The sequence below is a fragment of the Myotis nattereri genome (assembly GCF_964212035.1).
Source record: "Myotis nattereri genome assembly, chromosome: 17".
NCBI classification, from domain to species: Eukaryota; Metazoa; Chordata; class Mammalia; order Chiroptera; family Vespertilionidae; genus Myotis; species Myotis nattereri.
In genome coordinates, this window is record NC_138092.1 from 6101443 (window position 1) to 6128005 (window position 26563).

At 44.5% G+C, this 26563-nt stretch overlaps 1 long non-coding RNA gene across 2 annotated transcripts in view; it reads right to left on the reverse strand.

The window, feature by feature from the left end:
* Window positions 1–1930: 1930 nt before the first annotated feature.
* The window catches only part of LOC308533388, a 316610-nt gene continuing 291977 nt past the window's right edge, over window positions 1931–26563 (reverse strand). For both annotated transcript variants that reach the window (XR_013997083.1, XR_013997084.1), the window contains 2 exons: window positions 7290–7349; window positions 1931–4362 (listed from right to left, as the gene is read on the reverse strand). This is a non-coding gene — a long non-coding RNA (uncharacterized lncRNA). The remainder of the gene's footprint in view (window positions 4363–7289; window positions 7350–26563) is intronic.

Here is a 26563-nt window from a genome sequence, read left to right on the forward strand (position 1 = left end):
TCAAGAAAAGGGCTAGAATAGCCACATCATTCAAGAACATTCATTTATAGATTCAGAGAAGCTGGTTGGCTTTGGCCAAGCTACTTACCATCACAGGTCTCAAGTCTTCTCATCTATAAAATGGGAAAGTAAGGAAGAAAAAATGGAAGAAAGAGAAGAACAGAGGGAGGAATGTCTTCCATCTGATCAGGTTGTTATATGCATTAAATGTTACAACAATTTACCAAAGATTTGGTTTACTATACATGCTCAAAAATCCATCCTTTATCCATTCAAACTGGCATGTGTTAAAAACTTAGCATGTGCCAGGCCTGTGCTGGGTGACATGGATATAGCAGTGGACAAGGCTCATTCCCCTATTCTAAAGAGGAGTCTAGGCTGGCAGGGGAGTCCAAGAAATAAAAGACTATTAAAAACCTGTCGGAGATGCACCAGGTGTGCAGAAAGCACGGTGCTGTGACAGTACAGAAGAGGGCAGGATGGTACAGGACAAATAACCCCTACGTACACTCAAGGGTGTTTTTAATATCAACAATAACGAATGTCCATTAAATGCTAGTCACTGTTCAGAGCTTTTCAAAACTTTCCACTTGCATTATCTCATTGATTCTGTTTGATGATGAATATCCCTATTTTCAGACAATTGAGACACAGAGTGGTTAAGCAACTTTCCTAGAATCACACAGCTACTCATCACTGGAACCAAGAACTAACTTTCCCAGCCTCTATGCACCCCGCCTCCTGGCTATCGTGCTTATTAAGTGAAGTAACAAATGCAAAGTGTATTAGACCATCACCTGCCACCTAGCAACTACCCAGTACATGTTAGCTAGTCTTAGCAATAGCAGTAGTAACAAAAGCAGTGAGAGTAATAGCAAAAGTTGTAGTGAGTAGTACCAGTAGTAACAGTCATAGCAGTGGTAGTAATAACAGTAGTAGCAGCAGCAAAATGCAAGGCACTCTGCAAATGCTGGCCCTTATTGCTAGACTGGGCTTAGCAGCCTTCTAAGAAGCAAGGGAAAAAGTGCCCTTGAACTCCTGTGTCTCAGGGATCCATTTCTTGGTACAGAAGAAAGACTTCCATACATAATAGAGCTGGTGATTTAGAATAAAATCTTCTGAAGTTTCAAAGTGAATAGCTGAATTTCCAATAACCAAACAATCTAGGAAAATGTCATTTTTTAGGGTTAGTGACAAAGGGACATCAGAGTGAAGTCTCGTGGGCACACTTAGCATCAGGGGGCGCTCTAACAAGCACTTCACAAGGACGAGGCCGTTTCTTCCGTAGGACTGCTATGTATTATCCCCTTTCCACACAGGAGAAGACAGGGGGTCAGAAACAGTACACCATTTGCTCAAGATCACACACCTCGTAGTAGCAAAGCCAGGATTTTAACCCAGAGGCATTAACTCAGCTCACCTGGCTGCTGGGATGAAGGTGAAGTGCAACACACGCGGGCTGAGAGGGGTTCAGACTTGGACAAGGAAAGAGGGAAGGGCAGGGCGTACTGGAGAGAGGAGCAGCAGAACAGAAGTTTGGGTGGAGATGAGTGTGCTGAGGCTGAGGGCAGTGAGGAGTGAGCTGGCCAGCTGTCAGGCGTGAGCCTGGGCCTGCCCGCCCAGAGCTCCCCACCCAAGAAAAACCACAGCCAAGACACACACTTGTTTAGAATGTCTTGTTTTTAAGTTGTGTTTTGTTTTTGTTATGTGGACAGAGGTTTACAAGACCGAGATCGGAACACTGAGGGAAAACAGCTTTTGTTTTTGATTTTGGTTTCTTCCAAAATGCACCCAAAGTAATAAAAACATTTGTAAATGTTACTTGGATTTGGAACGATATTTGGGGCCACATTTATACACCAATTTGAATTCTCTTCCTAATGAAACCCTTCTAGAATTAGCTCTGACGCAAAATAACCATCATAGCCTTAGAATGGTAGTCATTTATTCAATCAACAAACACCCTGTTTCAGACCATTGGCTCAGCAATGTAGACATGGCAGCAAACACCAAGAGTCACCATCCTTGCTCCGTGGATTTCACACTCTTTCTAGTTGGAAGAGATGGGCAATAAATACAAAACCAAATCAATAAGATAATATCAGATGCAGACACACACCTGGGCAATGGAATTTGGCAGTTACATCATAAGGGTGCGTCTTTGATGTTTTTTATTGGGAGTGACATGAAAGAGAGCGATTCAGGGGGAGGATTTACACTAAGTTGGGTGGACAGTATTAGCCATGAGAAAGTTATGCTTGGATTGAGAAGGAACCATAAGAAGGAATCCCAGGGAGCTCTGAGGCCAAAGGGAGCCAGTGGGAGGAACTAGCTAGAGCAAAGCCCCCAACACTGATGAAAAGTTGGGGTGTTAGAGGAACATAAAGAACCCGGTGTGGCTTGAAGTAGGAGATGATATCCAGAACGGACTCAGGGTCCTGATCTGGAGGAATGCCACAGGCTTGGTGTAAGGAATGCGGGTTTTACTTTAAGTGTCGTATTTGAGGATGTTACACAGATCAGAGACGGAGCGTATTTTCATTGGGGAAAACATCTGCTCCATAACTGTGTAGAGAGCAGATTGGAGGGGGGCAAAGGAAGATGACAACCAGTTAGGAAGGTAATAGAGGGGTCAAGGTGGGTGAGGATGGGGCGTTGACTAGGAAGGTTTTGGTTTATTTGGAGCAAAGCACATGGATTTGGGAAATGTTTTCAAGATGGAGGTAAGAGGTCTCAGTGAAGAGGAGCTGTGGGGCATAAGGGGATTGGTGAAATCAGGAAGATCCCTCGGTTTTGGCTTAAGGAACTGGATACATGACAGTGTCTGTCAATAAGACGTGGAGGTTGGGGGAAGAGCAAGCTTTGGAAGGTTTGGGGAATGGAATTCAAAGGTTCTGTTTGGACATAAAAGGTTAGAAATGGTTATTAAACATCCCCCACCTTGGGAGAGAGAAAAGGGGGAAAGGGCTCAAACCATCTCAAAATGGACACATTGAGCCTCAGTTTCCTCATTTATGAAATAACAGACACCTCACAGGCTAGTTTTACAAACAGAATTAAATACTATTTATAAAAGTCTCCAAACTGTCTGACCCCCAATCCCTGGTCCGTTGCAGTGCCACACCAAGGTCCCATTAAGGCCAATGTCACAAAGGTTAGAATTTCTCAAGAGACAAGGTTAATTGATTTGCTAAGCCAAGATCCTTGGTCCTGTGGTCCCCAACCACACTGCTTTCCTTCTCCTTATCCCTCCTGGACCAACTCCATCTCCAACATGTCTTTATATAGCACACAACAGTTGCAATACATTTGGGTTATTTCCCAGGGGCTGCTGAATCCAGGTCCTCAGGAAAGAAAAGATCTTCAAGAGTTATGTCCTGGTGACATATGACCCCCCGGGAATCATAATTGGCATGGGCCAAGCCCTGTTACAAAATGTTAAGTCAAGTGACAGCTAATTGCCATTGGCTGGAATAAGTCATGGCTTCCCTTAGAGCCCTGGGTTGGTGCCCAGTAGGGTGAGTGGCAGGCAAAGGAGTCAGTCAGTGGGTACTTGAGGGCACCAACAGGCTTGCATCATTAACTGCCCTCTCTGCCACATTCCATTGTCCAAAAAAAGAGGGTGACAGAGTATGCAATAATAATAGCTAACATTTATTGAGTGCCTACTCTGTACCAAATACTTGGGCAAGTCCTTTCCATGCATTATCTTATTTAGTCCTTCTAGCAATCGATCAGACACAGCTGGGTTCATTTTGTAGCTCTAGGACTCAGTAGCTTTGTGATCTTGGGCAAGTTATTTAGGCTCTCCATGCCTCATTTGTCTTAAAGTAAAAAAAAAAAAAATGTATCTTCCTTGTAGAGTTAAATGTGAAAATGCATGTAAAACTCTTAACGGAGCTCTTGGGGAACAGTAGTCAAAGAAAGTTAGCTATTCTTACTATAAAGTTTTGATCCCTGGAAAAGATGATTCCTTAAGCCGCCATTAGTTGAGTGAATATGAGGGGTCAGAATACAGATTGGATAATACCCAGAGACAAATTCTCTCACCAGCTCTTGGAGAAAAAAATAAATTGTGAGAAGCAGCCCTCATGGTCCTGGTGTCCAGTTCTCTGGAAATTCTCCACAATGGCCAACGCATAAAGATGTCTTGTCCCCTGTAGGTTTTCCAGCAAGTCTCATTAGAGCGAATGACACCATGTTCCAGACACCCCTGGGCTTCGAGAGAGTCATCACAGTGCTTGATGATAGTCAACCCTGTGAGGCCTGGGGTGCGTGCTTCCTGCACAAGAGCCTTGCAGTCTTCAGGACGTTACATCATAAGGGTGTCAGAGAGGGGATGACATCACAGTCTTCGTTTTCCTGTTAATTAGAAGATGCATTAACTATCCATGTTCTTCCACCACAAAGCCCTCAGATATAACTGGGGGTTGGGCAGGAGATCGGCCGCCTCAGACACCCTCTGAAAGGAACAAAAACCCTGGAGGTTAGAGTTAAGGAGTGCTGTCACACTCTTTAGTTTTCATATCCCTGATGATGGTACCTAACTAGGGGCTCAGATAAACCTCATCATTTGACAAGTTAAAGCTGAAGATCCAAACCCAGCACACATTTCAAAGTGTTCTGTGGGTTCTTCAACACTCGTGACTTTTATTTCTTCAGGTTATTAAATCTACTATGAACAAGGCATTGTGGTAGATATTGAGAGACAAAAGGGCCTACTCATCAGTCTTGCTTGGCCAGTAGGATCATGGGCAGTGGAAATGGCTTGTTGGCCTGGCTTCTCTTTCATATCCTTCTGCAGAGGTGAACTGAGTCTCCAGATGGACACGTCTCACCTCTCCCCAGGCCCTCCCATGACCCTCCTTCTGGGGCTACTCATTCAAAGGCTGGTGGAATAGGCCTTCAGGAATATTGACAGTTGCTTTAGCTGTCACTCTGTTCAATGTCAAAGTATACAGTTACTCCCTCTTCTTAGCTCAAACCTCACCATTATTTGGCAAATGTAAAGTTGATCTCTGGCAATTATTTAGTTTCACTGACGTCTTTACTCGTATTTGATTCTTTGATGTTTTTATTGGGAGTCGATGGAAAGCAAAGAATCTCCTGAAACCCCTATTCTGCCATCTTCAAACCAATTTTCTCATTTTCCAGTGAAGGAAACCGGTCCAGAGATATAGTCAGAGTCAAGACACCCTGAGAAGCAGTGATGTGCCAAATTCTTATCTCTTGGCTCCAACCGTATGTGGGATAGCAAAGTCTCTGGGCAGGAGGGCTCCCTGGCTTGATGCTATGATGATAACCTGAGGAGGGGAAATGTTGTGTTGGAAGAGTATTGCCTCCAGACATTTCTCACTGCCTCCTTGCTAACCCCAAGAGACCTCATCTGGTCTCAAAAACTTGGAAATATAGTTTGGTCAGCAAGTTCATTACATGTAATTTACTATCTCATTCCGTGTGCAGAATCAAATTTGGTGAGAGAATTAGAAGGAGCTGTGGTTTCCCAGGCAATTAACATTTATTAAGATCCATCTGTAAGATAAATTGTAAGGTAAGTGGATTCATTTATTCACTCAATATGGTTCATGCCCTTTTCACATGGCAGAGGCAGCGACATGTGGCAGCCTCAGAACTCGAGCTTGAGAGCCGAGCAGCTTTGGGTTGCCCCTGGGTTTACTTACCAGCTGTGTGGTTTGGGATAAATTCCCTCATCTTTAGGGGTTGGACTTTCCTCACATTAAAATGAGGGCAAAAGTTTCTACTGGACAGCCCCTTTAAAATAAAATGACGTAGGTTAAGTAATTCACATGGCACTTGGCACATTGTCTGAAAATTACAAGTAATAACAGTACGTGCGAGGTTATGGTTGGATGAGAGTATTCGAGATGAGCAGGCTACCTCCTGTCGTATTTAGGAAAACATTTGAGACATTTTTCAGATGTTTATTTTGCACCCGAAACACTGATTTGTTAGTAAAAGGGCCGAGTGTTTGCATGGTCCTCTTGGGCCAACACACCTTGACATAGATGTTTCACTCTTGAATCTGCTTGGTCTTACAATTTTCGTCTTATTCCTAAAACAGATTCTGATTAGGCCAGGGAGTTTCCTGTAAATCACTCAAAATAAGGACTTTTTTTGGACATCATTTGCGTCTTCATCTTCTTTTGGTTTAACGTGAAATTTGAACTTCCAGTCCATGGGATTGGACTCTGGTAATGTTTTTCTAATACGTACATCCTACAATGAATTTATATCACATGTGAGAAAGACCACCTCTTCCAACCCAGCCAGCCAACAGTGAAGAGAAAGTAAAATGAGGTAAATGGATTATTCATGTGAAAAATCAGGTTAATATATATAATAAAATAAGATGTGTGATAAATATATTTTCATATTTTTTCTTTTATATGTGTATACTTATATAGTCAAAACCCTTCAAAAATATACATCTAACTATCGGTAGTGGTAAACTGCAGAAAGTGGGACTACGTATTATTTCTTCTCTTTGTATGTGTGTGTCTTTTCAGAAAAGAGTACAGCAGACCTATGTTGTTCATGCAATAAGGTAAATAGCACAGTTAAAATTAGGTTAAAAATCATACTTATCATAGTACCTGGCAAATTGTAGGTGCTCAGTGAATGTTTAATGATTGAATGAATGGCCCACAATCTGGGCAATTCCTAATACCTTAACATTTCAGCTGCCCTGGCATATCCACCATTCTAGCTCAACCACTAGATAATCCCTCCAGTATAACAAGAGAAAAGGGAGAAAGGGGGAAGATGGAGAAAGAAGATTTAGGAATAAGGGGTGATGAGGGACAAGTTACACCACTTGGACATGGAATGTTGCACATAGAAGGCAAGCTATGAAAAGGGGACTCAGATTTCTTGGCACTGTGTAGGCACTTCACGAAGAACACAGCCCCCACTCCTTTGCAACTCCCAGCAGGCAGGAATCCACCTGACCTGTGACAAATGCAATTAGAGGCAATGATTTGAATCAAGGCCTCCTGACTCCGGTTCAGCACTCCTTCTGATAAAGAAACACATCTACAAAATATGTGTACATATGCAAATTCCATTTAACTTGGGGGTTTTGACGGGTTAGGGGAAATAGGAAAGATAGAGAAGAATCAGAACATTGAAGGAAAAGGAACGTAAGGGGCCTATTTATGAGCCCCAGTTAAATATTTACAACCTCAAGTCAAATAAGATTTATGAATGACAGACATGTTTTTAGGACCTACAGGAGAATCAGTCCATGAAGAAGAAAAGAACTAACTCACCCAGTGCAGAAAGTGCCTCATCAGCCCAGACAAGTCAGCAGGGAGAAATTTAGCAGCAATCTGTGGGAAGAAATTTTCCATTGTATGTTTAGAGTATCATTCACTGCTCTGCCTGGTTCTTGTGTTCAAAGGAATGTCGCAGAGTCTATTTCTCTTTCCTACATCCTTGGGTTTTTGCCCTCTCCCCACCCCCGCCAAACCTCTACACTGGAAGACAGAAATTAACTGACTCCATTATTTACTCCAACACCCCAAAGTGCACCTCCCTATGTCAAGGGATGATTTCAATGTAGACCACTGATGCCCCTGGATAACTTAGTGTGCAATCAAATGGGGCAGGAGAATTGTGTCGCCGATATGGCAATTCTCCACTTAGAGGCAAGCCCTTCTTTCAGACCATCCTTTTACTTTCAACTCAGAAACAGAACCTGTAGGTTAGCCGGCATCTCAACATCTTCACAGACTTATCTAGAGGCCAGGATGAGTTCTCGCTGCTCTTCACACCCTCCTTGCCCACAATGGTTTAAATGATAAATAAAAGCTCAATGTGTTATTGAAGATTTACATTTTCAACAGAGACAAGGGCCAGACACTGAGGTGACACTATTCCTGTCCTTCACTGAGGGCATTGCTTCTCTGGCTGGGAAAGGTTTGGGAAGGACCATAAGAAGTTTGGGGTCCCTCCATCCCACCTCCTTGACCTTGTCTTTTCCCCTGTGTTGTCGCTGACTGACTTTTAATCTGAGAGAGAATTTTGTCTGTATTGAGTGTAAAAAAACCCAACACTTTGGTTCCCTGTAAGTGAAATCATTGTAAACATCAGTTAATTAAAATTTGGATTTGATCTTAATTTTATTATTAAGTGATTAGAACATTACTTAAGGTATTATTAGCTGATATTATAAACAAATTTCAAAAATAATTTTATTTTTAATATTTTTGAGAGAGGGAGAGATAAGTTTACTGTTCCATTTATTTATGCATTCATTGGTTGATTCTTGTGTGTGCCCTGACCTGGGATCAAATCTGAAACCTCGATGTAACTCCTCAAGATGATGCTCTAACCAACTGAGCTACCGGCCATGGACAGCCAAGGGTAATTTAATAGTGATATTATAGTATTCATTATCTTAGTGAACCCCTATTTGCCATATATTCCACTTCAGACTAAAATGGATGCCTCATGAGAGAAAGAGAGGGAGAGGGCAAGGAAGAGAGAGAGTGAAAGAGACAGAGAAAGGAGGGAGGAGGGAGATAAAAGGAAAACAGTTGCCCTCTGTGTTTTCTCCATCCACTGTCTCTGGACCACACGTGGCTTTTAAATCAGTCTCCTCTGCTCTAATTGCAACGACTCAAGGTGGCTCCGAGTGAGGACACCCAAGAGGATTTGAAACCAGGTTACAACTCTCTTCAGTAATTTGATTCTGTACAAATTATCTTTAACTCCTGCAAGGAGAGATCCAGCCCTCAGGGGAATGCGGATTTGTTTGGGGTTGTGGGGAGGCATTGTTTTTTCCAGTTTTTAAAATAGATTTCATGAATGTAGTAGGCATGAGAGAAACGCTTCTGGCAGAAAAACACCTAGTGCTAAGCAATGCTGACTTGTTCTTCATGCTGTAAGCTGCAGCGTGAGAGACAAACGGATGATGCCTGGTGTCGTGCATGTCTGCCTCAAATCACGTACACATATGGCCCTGCCCCTTCGGTCTCAGCCCTCGCCCGAGAAATGCGAACACTGGCACAGTTTTCTCTGTTATATATTTTTAAAGTCTCACCTGAGTTTGATAAGGATAAGTTAACTAGATGCATTCGCACATTGCTAATGAATTTAATTTGGAAAGCAGTTTCATCGACAATTTTATCGAGGTTCAATGTGTTCATATTTTCGAAACCAGTGATTGAATTTCTCACTTCATTTCAAAGGAAATGCTCTTAATTTCAGAAAAGAAAAAAAAAAAAAAGTCCTACACATAAGTTGTAAAGCTATTTATGACTGCAAAAGCCCACAATGAGATTGGTTAAATCGAGATGGCATATAGACTATACTGAAATTATGCTTCAGCACCTATGCAAATCATTACAGATTGCAGGTTAGTAGCTCATAAATACTGATTTCTGTAGATCTCTAGTGTCAAAGAAATTGTGAGACTGGTCCTTAGATTTAAGTGAACACATTTAGAATGTGCTAGAATATTGTATTTCTCGTTCCATGTTTGGGACATTTTAATGCCTTTACATGTGGGAATGAACTGAAATTGAACTTAGGTACCACTCTGAAAATGATTTCATTTTGCACTAATTGCAGACAGCCTTAAAATATAATGTTAAGTGAAAAAGCAGAAAAGAAAATTGTTGGGACAATCTGGTAACAAACATGAAACAAAAAAATAAAAATGAAAATTTTAAACAGAAAAAATTCTATTTTCCCCATTTTTTTCCTCCTTTCAAAATCTCAATAACAACAAAAATAAACTTTTCTTTGATGAAGAAGAAAAAAGTATATATATATATACACACACATATATATATATATGTGTATATATATATATATGTATATATATATATATACATATATATATATATATATATATATGAAAATAATTGCCTCTTAGGTCCTCACCTTCTCATATCTCAACTGTTACTCCAAAACTGTAATAATCTTTTAGGTGGGATGAAGCGTGACGTTAGCCATGTGTCTGCCATAAATTTCTTTCTTAAAAAATATATTTTTATTGATTTCAGAGAGGAAGAAAGAGGGAGAGAGAGATAGAAACATCAATGATGCGAGAGAATCACTGATTGGCTGCCTCCTGCCCACCCCCTACTGGGGATTGAGCCTGCAACCCAGGCATGTGCCCATGACCAGAATTGAACCCGGGACCCTGCAATCCGCAGGCCGACGCTCTATCCACTGAGCACACTGGCTAGGAACTCAGTGGAACTCATTGATTCCCAGGAGTGGTGGAGCCCTCGGAAGGACAGATGGGTACGTAGCCAACCAAGCGCCCTGTGTTCACATCCACTCCCTATGGAGCTGGGATGGTGAAGCTGACCATCCATTTGGAAAAGGGAGGCAAGCTAGACCTTCCTTCTTCCTCCACTCCGCAGCGCTCCTTTCCCCAGGCTCTGGGAATTGCCTCCGACCGAGGAAATGTGGGGCAGCAGAGGGTCAGTCGCTGCCTGTCCCTCCTGTAACTTGCATGCACCGCTGTCACAAAGGCCTACGCCACCACGAGGCAGGCTGAGTCAGTCTTGTTGCCAATGAGCTCCCTATTGCTCTTGTGGGCAGAATGCGGTTTTGTTTCTCTTTCGGTGACAATAGCATGAGCCCATCTTTGGTTAGGGCCTTCTGCATCATTCTGAGAGAACAATTCCTTCCTCTCTTGCATTGACTCACATTCTTGGCTGCCGTATTGTAAAGGCAGCAGTCCCTGGATCCTGCTGGGCCGGGCATGCAGGAGCCCCTCTGCCCCCAGGGCTCTGAGGAAGAAGACTGGCTGTCAGGTAGTGCTGGCCTGTGTTCCCACTCCGGCCCCAAGTCCTATCACCTCCCAAAAGCTCAGATACAGGGTTGGGCTGGAGGAGGTGCAGTGCAAGCTTGCCACGTCATCTCGTCATGCCCTCAGAACCTGTAAGGGTCCGCAGTCCATTCGCTGCCAGCAATGTAACAGCAGACATGCCGGCGACAACTCCAATAAGGCCCAGGAGTTCCAGGAATGCCTCGCAGGGAGACAGCCTTCAGTCTAAGGCAGTGATTCTCTCTCCACCAGGGGACAGTGAGCTGTGTCTGAATACTTGTTCAGATGTTGCAACCTGGAGGGAGGCGAAGACATACACAGGAGTGCGGCTGACATTGAACCGATAAGAGCTGGGGTGCTGCTAAACACCGTGCAATGTCACCAGTGTCAAAGGAGAAAGCCTGGTGGTTTTCAAGCTTAAGCAGCCAAAGAATCACCTGGAGCACTGGGCCCCCTGCCCAGAGATTTGGATTCTGGGGTGAGACCCAAGAATGTGCATTGCCCACAAGTTGCCAGGTGATGTTGCTGTCTGCTGGTCCAGGACCGTGATGGAGAACTCCTGGTCTGGAGTGTCAGTGAAGGCATCCCCAAGAGAATGATGTATGAAAGTTTAGCTGGAGTGAAAGGAAAAGATAAGCCTTTGAAGGTACTTTGTGCAAAAGTCCAGAGAAGGGAGGCATTGGCATGTTCGAGGAACTGAAATGGTGGAGCACTGGGTCATGGGGTGGAATGAAGCTGAAGAGGGAGCCAGAGGCAGAAGGAGCCATAGTAGAAGTAGGTTTCAACAGGGGATTTGGTAAAACTTGAGCAGGCCGTGGGGGTGGAGAATAGAGTAGGGCATGATGCCTACAGTTTAATATAATAAAAGAGCATGGCCTTTGGAGCCAGACAGTCTTGGATCATAATCCTTGCCAGGCCTCTTACTAGCTATATGATCAAGGGCAAATTATTTGACTTCCATGGGCTTCAGTTTTCCCATCTGTAAAATGTGGCCATTCATGCCCCCTTCATTGGATTGTTTTGAAAATAAATGAGATCATGTTCGTAAAAGTGTCTGGCACACAGAAGGGCTCAACGAATGGTAATTCTCTCCCATTAAGTGTCAATGATGAAAGGACGGGGGCTCCTCCACCACCTAATTTACATCTCAAAGAGCACACAGCAAAGCATGATGTCAGCAACCAGGTCTGACCAAAGAGCGTTTGCATCACCTATGTGCCAAACCCGAGGCAGGGCCTGCTGCTGGCACGTTCAAGGGCAAATTAGGCAACCGCCGGCCCACACAAAAATGCTGCAAAGCTAATGCTAGGTTTGCAGATACCATCACAGGGCTCAGGCCAAGGTTACCTAATCTCTTACTGCTTGGATACTTCAGAGGCTCTTTAACCATATCCCTTATTGTTTTGTATCATGACAATGGGGAGGAGGCACAGAGCTCAGAACCACAATAAGTAATACTTAGCACTTAAATAACCTTTGCCATCTTCAAAGCCATTTACAAACACTCACAAATTAAGACTTACACAGCCGCTGCCTTGGGAAAGTGTCATTATCTTTGTTTCTTCAACACAACAAGGAGGATGAGGTCATGGAGTTGCCCAAACTCTGGCCAGTTGGCTTAAGAAGAGCCTGATTTCATTCTACCCAGGCAGCCCTAGTGGGTCTATTCCAGAGGATTGGGGCATGTCCCTGGACTATGGGTAGTGCAAAACGTTTGCCTGGAGGTGCAAGTTCCACTTCTCAAGAATCCCTTAAAATAATTATTGTCATAAATAAAGAAGATGGAAGGAAATTTTTGGAGGGGATGGATATGTTTATGACATAGGTTGTGGTGGTGGTTTCACAGGTGTATACTTACCTCCAAACTCATGAGTTGTAGACATTAAAGATATGTCTGTCAATCATACTTCAATAAGGAGGTTAAAAACCCAAGGATCCCTTGTGAACCTGAGTTGCACAGGTGTTCCCAGCAAGATCTGAATTAGACTTAATTGGAAGGGTTGCTTTTTGGCCAACAAAGCGCCATCTCTTGTTCCCCAGCTCTCTTACTCGGCCATCTCCCAGAAGACCGAGTGAACGTCAGAATTTTTTTGAATGTGTTTGATAATTGCATAATTAATATTGATACTATCTCAAAGTTTCCTCATCTGTAAACTAGAGATAATGACCCACAGGGCTGTTGTGAGGACATTGTATGAAGAATGCCAGGATGGTGATCAACACAAGAAAACTTCCTTATCACCGTTGTCATTGACGCCATTGCCGTTGTATTTATATAATTTTAGGTGTGTATGATCTGTCTTACGGTGTTTATAACTATTTTCTTGTCAAGATAAGCAGGTAACATTATCTTCTCCGGAAATATGGGCTCAGAGAGGAAAACCACACAGTTAATCACTGGCAGAGCATGGAGGAGTCCACAGGTTGTCTTTCTATCCATCCACTTCATTCATAACGTCCTCTCCTCCTACCCCAGGGATGACTTCTTCATGTTCATGAAGTCTCGGATGCTTGCATTCTCTCCATCTCTACATCCCAGACACACTAGCATTTCTCATCTTCCCTCCCGTAGCTCCACAGCAACTCAAGACCTTGATGAAGGCCCTATTATTGGCAGACACTGTACCCAAAGTCCATGGAATATCTTTGAGGAGCTTGTCCTCAAGGAGCTGCATGTCACGTGGGAAAGATGAGCACAAGCTGAAACTACTGTTTCTTAGCCCCAAGATTCAGAATGGCCTTTGAAAGGCCGCCACTAAAATTCTGGACCTGGGAAATAACAACCACCCCTATCTTCTAGATGACGCCAACCACCACCAACCCCAATCCCAGATCACCAAGGATACGATGCTTTATCAACAACTGCATAGATGGTGCCTGGAAGTCCTGTGTGCTTATTTCAAAGTGGGTGATGTTTTCTAATGTACTGCACTGATTAAGTGCTCCAGCTTTGGGCTAGACCTGGACTCAAATGCCAAGGCCTCCATTAGCACAACCTTGTACATCTTAAGTTCTCAGAAACTGACCTTCCTATAAAATACATTGTGGGTAGAGGATCTGAAGGAGAAAATGAAATAAAGTGTTTAGCGCAAAGCTGGACACACGGTAGCTCTTCATAAATAGCAGCTATTATTACGTTTTTTGCCTATCATTGCTATTGTTGAACCTCAATATTATTTATTACACAAAATCATATTAAAGCTGAATGTACAATTTGGCAATGACATTGCTAGTATCTCTCCTCTAGATAATCTTACTGCAAACTAACTGGTTATCTATGATAACAAAAATGGGGTCCTTGAAAAGAATACAGCTATCCATGATATCATTGTATAGATTAATTACATTTTTTAAAAAAGTCTTTGTGCTTTTGGCTACAATTGCATCAGCTCAGTTTGGATGCAACGGTGATGCCATGACCATCATCAGAAGTAAGGAGCCAGCTCAAAGGAACAGAGTCGCAGGAATCACGGAGCGTAGAGCTCAGGCACACTCCTTCCCAGCTGTGTGTCCGGGGGGAACCCACCCCTCAAGAGCTGCCTCCTCCTTTATAAAATGAGGAGAATCAGGACATCTTCTCTGGGTCATTGAGGAGTCAGTGAAATGACACAGGGCACTTCACAAACGTTCTTGAAATACTGATAGCTTCAGTTCATAAGAACCTAGTAAACAAATAACTTGTTTTACATAGTTATTTTATAAAGTTACTTATTTTATATAGTTATTTGATAGATAAACTCTTTAAAAAATAAGCAGTTTGTGATGGGGAAATGATGAGAAGGATGCTTGGGGCAAAAGGGTGAGAAGTAATGCATCATAATCATTAAACTCCTTTGTGAGCCACACAAATAGTAGGATGTTAACTGTGGGGCTCCAGATCAAGACAGACTAGGGTTCGATTCCTAGTTCCACTGTCTGTTCATTGTGCAGTTTCGGACAGCTACTTCATCTCTCTGGGCCTCAGCTTCCTGGTCTGGAAACGGGATGCCGAATGTCATCTGGCTCATAGCATTTTGATGAAGACGGGTGCATGAGAAGCAGCAGACACTTACTAAAGGTTGCCTTTAACTAAAAGAAGAAAGAGAGCTTAGTCAAAGTTCTCCATGTCAGCACCGTAGGGAATGGTAGAGCAGCAGGTACAGGAACAACGTCTGAAAGTGCTACACTGGGCAAGAGAAGCCAAAGGTACAGAGTTAAAATTGTCAGTGCCCCCGGCGTCAGAGAACCGCAGCAGAGGAAGGAGAATCGAGGTTGGGTGCAGCGGGCCTGAAATGTCACTGCAGCCAGGGGGATCACGTACCCCAGTCTTCCCAGGGGTTACAGCTCTCTTTCCATATATAACAAACCACCCCAAATTTAATGGCTTTAAACAGCATCATTTTGTTCATGTATCTGTAATTTTAGAAGGGCTCTATAAAAAGACAGAAAGAAAGGAAAGAAGAAAGGGAAGATATAGGGAGGAAGAAAGGAAGGAAGGGAGGAAGGAAGCAAAAGAGGGAAGAGACAAAATGAATGAAAGATAGAGGAAGGGGAGGGGGGGGTGAATAGATGATGGGTAGATAGATAGATAGATGATAGATAGATAGATAGATAGATAGATAGATAGATAGATAGATATTATTGAAAGTTACATGGAGAAAGAGTTTGTATGAACTCATGAAAGAGAATGTAGGGAATACCCCGCCCCTACGGGCTCAAGAACTCAAGGAGATGGAGGTTGCACCATGACCTCTGACATCTCTTCCAGCTCTCAGATTCAGTGACCCTCTCCAAGGAACAGACAAGGTGGTGATTAACACTCCCCTTTTCCCAGGGTGGGTGGTGCACGCTTTCATCTTCCGACGTTTATAAATGCCTTTGAAAATGGAATGTGCCACATACATGCTAAGAGCTATTATTAATATGGTGTCCAAACACTTTGCTCCACACGATAGTTAAGGAACAAAGCATTAAGGGTGTGAGCCTCAGAGAAGTGATGTGTGTGTGCACACACCCCAACCAAGGAATGTTCCTTATTCCCAACTGCCTTGACGGAGGCAGGATACATCACAGTGGCCGGAGATGGAACAGAATCAGGAAAATGGATGCCTGAATAGAGAATCGAGTGGCAAGGTTGGAGCACAATCAATGAACACACTTTCCATGGATCCCTTATTGGCAAGGCATGTGCTAAGCACCATGGAAAATGTTAACACTCAATGCATACAAGTCCCTGAGCTGGAATACAGGTGGCAAGGACATTGAGCCAATTTTTAAGAAGTCTACTTTTAGAAGATAGACTTAAAAAACCAAGCCTCCAATGCAGATAACCTACCAAGACTGAGCAAATAAAAGGCCTTCCCACCTGCAGACAATCAGGGCAGGGTCATCTAGAATTTCTTCTGTACTCGCAGAACCGTGGTTCTAAGACATTTTTTGATCATGGATGCTTTACGAATCCAATGAAAGTTATGAACCCTCTTCCCAGAAAAATCCACATATAAATAAAACCTTGCACGAAGTGTCTGACAGAGTTCACAAATTCCCTGAAGTTCTGTCCTGCGCCCTTTCCTGTAGCTCTTGGGTAGCTGTGACCTCTGAGCTGTGAAATTCGCAAACTATAAGCAGATTCAAAGCAGACACGGGACCTTCTCCAGCTCTGGATCCTGGGCATCGCGCCCGGTGCCCGGCACAGCATGCACCCAAAATAAATGCTTGTTTAATAAATAAACATGGAATGAAAGCATTTTAAAGGGTGATGGAGCCTCCGTTAGCTGTGCCTCTAAAGGTCTTTTTTCATTTGTTTGTTTTTTGGTTGTTGTTTAATACTTCTCAGGTGTTTGACTACCAGAGGCTAGCGAGCCAAGAACACATGAATGAGTGACTAAATCACCCAGAATTATTTCAAGAACAAGGCAAGGTCAAGATATTTGCTCTCTCTTACCCTCGCCCCTCCCCCCCCCCAACACAGGGTGAAAACTCTGTCTTGAAGCTCATTAAGGGACTGCGTGTAAATTGCAAAGTCCACACCTAAAATGGCAAAATTGAGCAGCTGTCCAGAAATCTCAAAGGAAGAGCAAAGCAGCCTGTAATTCAAATCTCTGTTCTATGGGCAGAACCATCCTTGGCTCGCTTCTCAAACTTCCAAACGTTCCTCCATCGGGGAAGAGATGGGAGTAGGTCACATTGAAACTCAACCTGGTTGGAAACATCGATGCTATAAACCCCTCCACACCCACCGGCAACCATTCACTGGAAGAAATGGATTCTATCACTCAATCTGGGTCCTCATTTATAAAATAAGTCAGGAGGCCAGGAGAGGGGCAAAGGCTGGAGAGGGTGACAGCGAGAGGGTGGCAGGGCAGGAGGGACAGAAAGTCAAGGATTCCGGTCTCTTCTCTTTCTAAAGCAACCATTCCCCTAGAAGAGGTAAATAAAACAACACCATATGGGTATGACACTATGCAAATGAGCAGCCAGGGGGAAGAAACCGTAATAGCTAATTAGAGCAGGGACCCAGACACAGCCCCGGGGCACATAATCTCCAGGGCACCCCGCCCTTGCCCTGAGGGCCTTTGCATGTTGCTCCCGGGCTTTGTGCCTTGAGGGTTTCCAACTTCCGGCCACCTTGAGGGGCTTTTTGGTTGAGTGCCACAGAAGATAAAATTAGAAACCAGGCTTCCTTTTTTCCTTCTCACTCTGTTAGCTATTCATAATTCAGCATCAACTGAGAAACCCATCCTTCCAACTTTCAACGACAGACTCTAGGGTAAGGCGAGTGTCAGCAGCTGCCTTTACTCTGCCCCTGGCTCCTTCTCCACCTGTCACCCCCACCAGGAAGGAAGCCAGGCCCCCGGCCCTGCATCCTCCCCATTTCACCTGTTTCCTCTTCCTCCTAAATGCATGACGTGACCCTGGCAAATGGCTTGCTTCTTTGACCCTCATCTCTGAAATGGGAATTTAAAATCTGTCCACCTGTAGAGCTATTTTTAAGGCCCCAATGCAACAAGATGGGTGGTGTTGGGCAGCAAGCTGGGTCCTACTTATCAGCAAAGATTGTTGTATCCAAGAGCCCAGTTACTCAGGGTTATAACCCAAACTCAGCCTCAGCTATGACCTCCCAGGGCAAGGACCTGCTGTGCTGGTCACTCACGATGGGGTCTGCACCCGTGCAGGTGGTACCCATGCGGAGACCAGGGGAAGGAAGAAAAGTGTTTGTGACCCCTCCTTTCCCCAAGGGATCCCTTATGCCATTTGTTTATCGGAAGGAGAAAATAAGAGCAGAAATTTCATGTTGTTTTTTTCATAAGGGTCAAGGCTTGGTTCATTTGAATATAATTTACATTCGCTTAAAGGAGGCTGTAAGTTACCGGAGATGAGTGAAGCATGGTGAATCAGGCAACTTGCAAGTCTACTCAAAGCCTGCCCCTGACGGGTGAGGTCTGCAGGGAGCCCTGGGCAGCTCTGCGCAAGGGTGACAGCACGCGGGGAGCTGCGTCTAGGTGGCGTGTGGAGAAATATCATCTTTCTGTTGTAAAGATCCTCTCCTTCCCCCAAGGGAAAGGTTATCTTTTCTGTTGTGCTGTGTGGCCTTGAAGAAGGCATGTGCCCTCTCTGGGCCAAAGCTCTACACACCGAGGTTTTACGGCTCCTGATGGCTAAGGCTCCACGTCTCCTAATTCTGCGACTTTCCTTGCGGTCACAAAGCCCCATGGTCTCTGCTGTGGCCAAGGCTTTCGGAGTTGCCCAATGCCCAGTACTACAACTTGAGCTTTGTCCTCAAGGCCTCTCATGACCTGGCCTCAACCTCTTACCTCTCCAGGCCCCACCAGTACAACCACCTTTCTCACCGCAGTCAAAGATGCACCATTCCTGGGACCTATTATGTACTTTGACCCTCCGTGACTCTGTTCCGTCAGCTTCCCCGGTGAAGATTAGCTCGTGCCCTTGCTTCTGTCTATCTGGTGAAATCAAATTCATAGTTCAAAGCCCAGCTTTCAAATATGCCCAGAAAACTTAACTTGTCCCTCTCTTGACAACCCCTGGGTTCCACGGCACTTTGTGCATAGCACTAAGCAAGACCAACAAGTTTCTGGCCATAGTCAAGGTTACCCTTGGGATTAGCAGAGTCATGATGCAGCAACTCAGGTCTCCTGGCTCCCTTTCTATAGATGCTTCTAAGCACGCACACATACGCACGTGCGCGCACACACACACACACACACAATTATCAATTATTCTGGGAACTGTAGTAGACTCTGATGTATACCCACGAAACTTATTCCATGTTTAATAAAGCTAATCCACCCAGCCGTCCTAATAAAATTGTAGAAATGCAATTGACTGGACCCGGTGACTCACGCACGGCTGGCTCTGTCTTCTCAGATAAGGCAAAGAGAGCTGGGGACAGAGTTTATTCAGATAATAAACAACAACAGAAATGAACTAAGGGCTCTAATTCCATCAACGGTCCTGACAGTGACAGAAACCCGCAAAGCAGGCTTCTGTCGTCATAGAAATGACTGACGAAGTGACACCATTAGTCCCTGCGGTACTTGGCTTGGAGTCTGACCGGGACAAGACTCGCCAGATAAGGCCACTGACTGCAGTAATAGATTGGGGCTGGGCAGCAAAGCTGTCCTCAAATGAAGGATTCACTCGATGCTAATGGAAGCAAATGCATTGAGTTTAGTGGCACCTTGAGTCCACACCTCCAAATAGAATTGCACCTCCTCCAACTAGAAAACCCTCCTATATGCACAAATGGAAACACTTCAAGATGCATATAAGTCACAGGAGGAGAGATTTCACTATTATGTCCAAGTAACTATCAATTCTCATCAGGAATGACATGCCAAGAGCATCTGCAGGAGCAACCTGGTAGCTCTGCCTTAGAAAAGTAACACGGAGTCTTGTGCATCACATTTACAACCATTTATCTTGGTAGATCCTCCAAAAATCTATAAATGTAGGCAAATATGCAGCATAATAGTCCCCATTTCACACATAAAAAACTGAGGCTCAACAATATTGAATGAATCCCCCAAAGGAGAGACTCAGGGCTAGAAAAGGTCCCTAGTCCAATGCCCCCTGCCTACCCCCAAGCTAAACAGCCCCTCTCCCAGGGGTTCATGCAACTTCAAATAGAGAAAGAGAAGGTCAGAAATAGCTCCTATGAAAGGAAATGGAAAGTTCTACATTCCAAAAAAATGGTGGGTTTTTTTTTGAAGTTATCAGGCAATAATAAATACTCATAGTTATCACTATTAAAAATAAAACTTGAGTAGGTTTTCCTATCTATACTTCTGGTCTTCACTCTCCATGGAATGTGTTTTATTAGGGAGAGAATAGGATTTATTTAGAAGTGCAATGGGACTTGGCTTCAGGCAGACTTGGGTTCAAGTACCAGCTCTGCTGTTTAATCGTTGTGTGAATGGGGAAGGGGGTAAGTGACTGCATCCCTTTGAATCCGAATGTCCTTATTCTGAAAAAAGGGAATATCATTCATATAGGGAAAGCAGTAAACAAATCAGCACGTGAAAAGTGCTTAACAGTGTGCCTGGCGTGGTAGGTGCTCAAAAAATGTTTGAATCTAAAAAAACAAACTCCTCAACAGCATCTCATCTGCTAACAATGAGCAAGTCACCCACAAGCTCTTTCGAAGAGTGGCTTCGTTCAGTGTGGCCTCACTAGGGCTGTTCTTTGTCAAGCAGACAGGCGTTCACCATTAGGGAATTAAATCACTGCCTCCAGGTCTCTGCCATTGAACCAGGAACTAAATCAGCCTTTTCGTCCATCAGCAATAGATTAACTACGCATTTTCTTTATTCATGGAACTGTGACTTATTCCTTCAAATGCAGTATGTCCAAACATCCGAAATACCGGTAGATGCCAACACTGTAAAAGCACTGGATGCCAGTTAATATTTTTTGAACACCTGCTCATTCCACCCCTACAACTCTACAAGCAGGCTCCGGAACGATAATATTCTCCCCATGTTACCAGCCTCAGTGTTGGCCCAGGTCACACAGCTCCTACAGTAGCTGAGCCTGAGTCTCACCTCTAATGTGTCCCCCTTCCCCCCTCACTGCCATAGGCCTCCGAAGTCACCATCATGTCAACATCCAACAGAAATGACCCGAGAGTGAGCAGGGATGGCCCAGAGTCAGAGAACCCTCCCCTCTGACTCATGACCAGGCGATTCTGCCACAGGCCTCCGCACCCCCTGTCCCTTCACTCGTGAAGTGGGAGTGCTCCCTACTTGGTTTAGATTTAAGTCAGTATTGAATTACCAGGTGCCCTGATTCATTTCAGAATTTTGCATCAGTAGCATGTTTCTCAGAAAGCCACAGCCTTTCGGCAAGTTGACTTTTCATTATTTGACTGAGAAAAAGTTCTTTTCACCTTCCCCAGCCCTTTAAGGAATGAACATGAGGTGCCAGGCCCTCTGCTAGCTTCTGAGGATAGAAAGACCCACCACACAGACTCCCCCCCCCCCCCACCCTCACAGAGCCGACAGTCTACTGGGGAAGAAGGGACGCAACCACTGACCCTTGAGAGTTACAATATAATCAAATTCTGATGACTTCTCGATAGGAGAAGTCTAGAAGGCATTAAGAGGATTTCCAGGGGACATACCCTGCCCTGGGGTCAACGAGGGCTTCCTTGAGAAAGTGATGTTTGAGGGAAAAGCGGAAGAATGAGCACAAGTTTGCCAATTGAATGAGGGATAATGATACTCCAGGCGAAGGCAACAGTATTTGCAAATTCATGGGAACCTGACTTATTTGAGGAACTGAAAGAAGACCAGGGTGGCTAAAGCACAGAGACCCAAATGGAAGGAAGGGATATGGAAACTGGGCCTTCAAAACATCCATCCACCTCACCATCCATGAAACTCCCAGCAAGTAGACAACTTTGAGAGCACTGGATGTCATTCTAAGGGCTTGGAGGTATATCCTTTACATAAGAGGAAATGCTGGGGATTTTTGATAAAGGGAGTAATATAAAGTAGGCAATATTTTAGGAAGAAAGATCTAAGGGGAGACCTTAAAATACATTATGGGGAGGACTGGCAGGAAGTAGGACAAATAGCAGGGAAGGGAGAGGACCCCAGAGTGGCATCTGCTCCGTGTCCGGGGTCTCAGGATTTGGGTCCCAGTTCTACCAGATATATCCGGGGTAACCTTGAGCACACCACCTCTAAGAGTCTTGTTTTATTTATGAGCAAAATGGAAATAATAAATCATCCTGGGCCACCTCACCAGGTCTATGTGAGGATACTGCAAAATATAAATTCCAGTGAGATTAGTAAGGCCAGTAGCTATCATCCAAATCAACCCAAAGTGAGCCGGTCTCACCATGCCCTCAGTGTGACATCGAGTCTCTTCATGGAGTCAGATGAGTCCCACAACTCCCCAGAATTCCCCTGCGCAATGTGAGGCTAAGATTATCCCGGTGTGCCTGTCACCTGAAAGGTGACTTCCTCATCTGAAGGGTTGTCATGCAGAAGGACAGGATTAACTCCGCGGGGCTGTGGCAGTAACCAGGAGACAAACACTGGCTCCACACAAGGAATGACTTGCAAACTGTCAGAGCTGTCCAAGGCTGCCTGGGGCGGGGAGTGGAGGTGGGCTGGGAGCTCCCCGAGACTGGAGATAATGAGGCTGCCTCAGAAAGCTTCACACTGGTCAGCTCCTCAGTTTCCTCCCGATTCTAAAATTCCATTGTCCACCGGCCCTGCAGGCAGCTCTACCATTGTGGTGCTGCTCAGCTTGCAAGTGTTCATTTCTGACATGAAATGGTCGGTGTGGAGGTCTTTTCCCTCCACAGGGATCACCCAAAAGGCAGGTACTGGGTCTCCTTCCACGTAGGGCTGTGGTGCCTACCACCGCTCCTGGAACACGGCCAACCCTCAGCCATTCTCAGTGGAATGAATGGATGCATGGGTGAATGAACTATTCTGAGTTTATTGACATGACACAGAAACCCATAGGGGAAACATGATAATCTCTTGAAGCTTAGACTAGGATGAGTTCTTTCATGTGAGGCTTGTGTGTGAGGATGTTGGTCTGGATCAGCACTTCCCAACGTGAACTCTTTCATTTCTAGGAGTCAGAATTTCAATAGTAATAGAAAAAAGAAAGAAAAAAGCTGTTACATGTCACACGTTTATCCATGTGACAGAGGGCCCAGGTTTCAAAAACATCCAGTTTCTCTACATTAGCTGGGAAATTATCAATTTGGTGTGGTCACTCTTTATCTCATAGCAAACCGACCCCTGGAACGTTATATGCATAGTATCTCATTTAATCTTTTCCATGAAACCTGTATGTTAGGTCATACGGACTCTAACTTACAGACAAGACGACTGGGGCTCAGAGAGGTTTTTGACCTGCTCGGTGACGGACCTGTACAGTGTCAGAGGCAGAATTTCAACCCTGTCCTGCCTGGCTTCTCAGCCCACGCCCTCCTCCCCCGACCCCATGCAGCACTCGGCTTCATTTCAGAGAAAGCGTCTCCTCTGATATGTGTCTCTATCCCAGAGGAGCTTGACATGGGGCTCTGCCCTGTGATTAGCAACCCCCTGCCCTTGATGACAATGCACAGAGGGTCCTCTGACACGCAACAATGACCTGGGTTTGCCCGGCCTGTGTGGCTCAGTGGCTGAGCATCAACCTCGGAACCAGGAGGTCACGGTTCGATTCCTGGTCAGGACACATGCCTGGGTTGTGGGCTCGATCCCCAGTAGGGAATGTGCAGGAGGCAGCTGGCAGATGATTCTCTCTCATCACTGATATTTCTATCTCTCCCTCTCCCACTCCCTTCCTCTCTGAAATTAATAAAAATATATTTTTAAAAAAACCTGGGTTAATGAGAAGGTAAGTACACCCAACCTCAAAGACTTCCAGCCTCTGAAAGCCCCCAGGCTCCCTCTTCCAGCAGAATCTCCTTCTTAGCCTCAGATGACGTTACACAGAAGAACATTGGGCAGCTCCCAGGATCGCTATTCTAGACCTTATATTTTCTAGTGTTGACAACTTAATACACGTCCACACTTGCTTTTATGGGGACAGATAAGACTCCGATGGAAATCTGAGCGGGAGGGAAGGAAATGGCACATTCCTCCGTGTAACTATTTGACTAAGCTTTCTCCAGGCCATGCATCATCTCGCGGAGCCCCCCAAAAAGCTGCAGGCCCACAGATCTGCTGGTGAGATACCCTGACAGTGAATTAGGAGAGGGCTGTATAAAAACCAAGGCCAGGGCTGAGTATTCTCGGGGCAGAGCGGAGACTGGTTCACGTGACCATCAGCTGCTCAGAGGAAGTCAAGAGTAGACCTGGTCTCTGCTAGCCCGGAGTTCTCTCCTTGGTCAGGCCATCCCTGGGAAAAAAGAAATGAATGCAGCTCTGTAGCTGATGTTCATGTCTTTTTACAAAGTGAAAAATCAGGAACAACCTTACCTAGCTGGAACCATCAATGCACTGGGCAAATAAAAGGTATTAACAATAATATTCATTGATTGCTGACCATGTGCCAGGAAGGAGGGCAGGTCTGCCCATGCAATCCCCTCTTCATCCTCACAACATGCTCTTGATGTCTCTTAAATACTGATCTCCCCGTGTAGGCTGTGTGGAACCTGAGGTAGGGGGAGGCTGAGCAACTTGGCCAGGGTGGCACAGGGAGCAAGGGATGGAGCTGGAAACTGGGAAGCCACTGGAAATGACAGTATAAATGAGTGTTTGTGGACTTAAAAGTATGTTTGCAATATTAAAGGGAAAAATGCACATTGCCAACTTGTGTGATTCCCTTTTTTATTTCTTTTAGCAAAAGAAATGGAGAACCACCTCACACTCATTAGGATGGTTACTATATAAACACACACACACACACACACACACAAACAGAAAATAAAAGTGTTGATGAGGATGCAGAGAATCTAGAACTGCTAGTGGGAATGCAAAATGGTACAGCTGCTGTGGACAACAGCACAGGAGCTTCCACAGAGACAGAAAAACAGAATTACCACACAAGCCAACAGTTCCACCGGGTATACAACCGCCAAAGTGGAAAGCAGAGTCTTAAAGAGGTATTTGTACACCCCTGTTTGCATCAGCATTACTCACAATAGCTAAAAGGCACAAGCAACCCAAGTGTCCATCAACAGATAAGTATGGTCTATACATACAAGGCAATATTACTCAGCCTTAACAGGGAAGGAACTTCCACACTTGCTATAGCATGGATTAGTCCAAGGACATTTTGCTAAATGAATAAACTAGTCACAAAAAGACACATGTTGTATGATTCCACTTCTGTGAGGTCCCTAGAGTAGTCAGATCCACAGAAACAGAAAGTAGAGTGGTGGTTGCTGGGATCTGGGGATGGGGGTGGGTATAGGGAATTATTGTATAATGAGTACACAGTTTCAGTTATGCAAGACCAAAAGAATTCTAGAGGGTGGTTGCACAACAGTGTGAATATACTTAACACTAAATTGAACTGTACAATTAAGAGTGGTTAAGATGGGGTGGAAAGAGAAAAGAACAAAATATTCTATGTGAGCCCTATTTCTTAAGTAGGTTTGAATATTCAAGAATTGTGTTTGTATTGACCAAACTCTATTTTTCTTTCTCTCTCTCTAAAATATATATATATATATATTATTGATTTCAGAAAGAAAGAGAGAGGGAGAGAAAGATAGAAATATCAATGATGAGAGAAAATCGTTGATCGGCTGCCTCCTGCACGCCCCATACTGGGATCAAGCCCACAAACTCGGGCAAGTGTCTTGACTGGAATCAAATCCAGGACCCTTCAGTCCACAGGCCGATGGTCTATCCATTGAGCCAAACCGGCAAGGGCATAAGCTCTACTTTTTGAGTCACTGTGTGGGGCCACAGAGGAAGCCTAGCTGCCTTACACTAGCCATTATGAGACCTGTGAGAAGTAGCCAGACAGAGCTCTGTTCAAATCCTGTGTCCACCACTTTCAGCTCTGTGATTGTAGGCAATGATTTAACCTCCCTGTGCCTCAGTTTCCCCTTCCATGAGCATCATAATTCCTGCTTCACCTGTGAATAGGAATGCACAAATAATGCTTAGCGGTAGGATTAAATAAATGCTCATTTTCTCCTCCATCTGTACACAAGTTGTCCAAGGATTTTGAAACACATACACTAGCTGTGCCTTTTGTCAAAGCCAACTCCTAAAGTCAAGGAACAAAGTTGGATGAGGGAAGGGTACTCTTCAGGTTAGGAGAAGTAGTTCACCACGCTGAGTTAGTTTAGAGCAGGGGTTGGCAAACAGCAGCCCCGGAAACAAATCTATCTTACCCTCTGATTAAAGTTTTATTGCAATACAGCCACATTCATTTATTTACATAGATCTATGGCTACTTTCTCTATGATGGCAAAGTGTCTTAGTCAGGACAGAGACTGTATGCTCCACAAAGCCAAAAATATCTACTTCTTTACAAAAACTTTGCCAGCCCCTGGTTTAGGGTATATGTGGTATTTTATCAGAAGATGATTGACACATGTCATTTTCTTCTGGAGGTCTCCAAAATGATGTGGCATAGATATAAGGGCAAGGAGAGCTGAAAGGAGCACCTTCTGTTCCAAAGCAATCTGGGGGTCACCTTCTACCAAATTCCTTCCACCCTTCCTTTTTTTTTTTATTGTTTTGAGAGAGATAAAAGAAAGGAGGGAGGGAGGGAAGGAGGGAGGGAGGGAGGAGGGAGGAAAGGAGGAAGGGAGGAGGGAGGAAGGGAGGA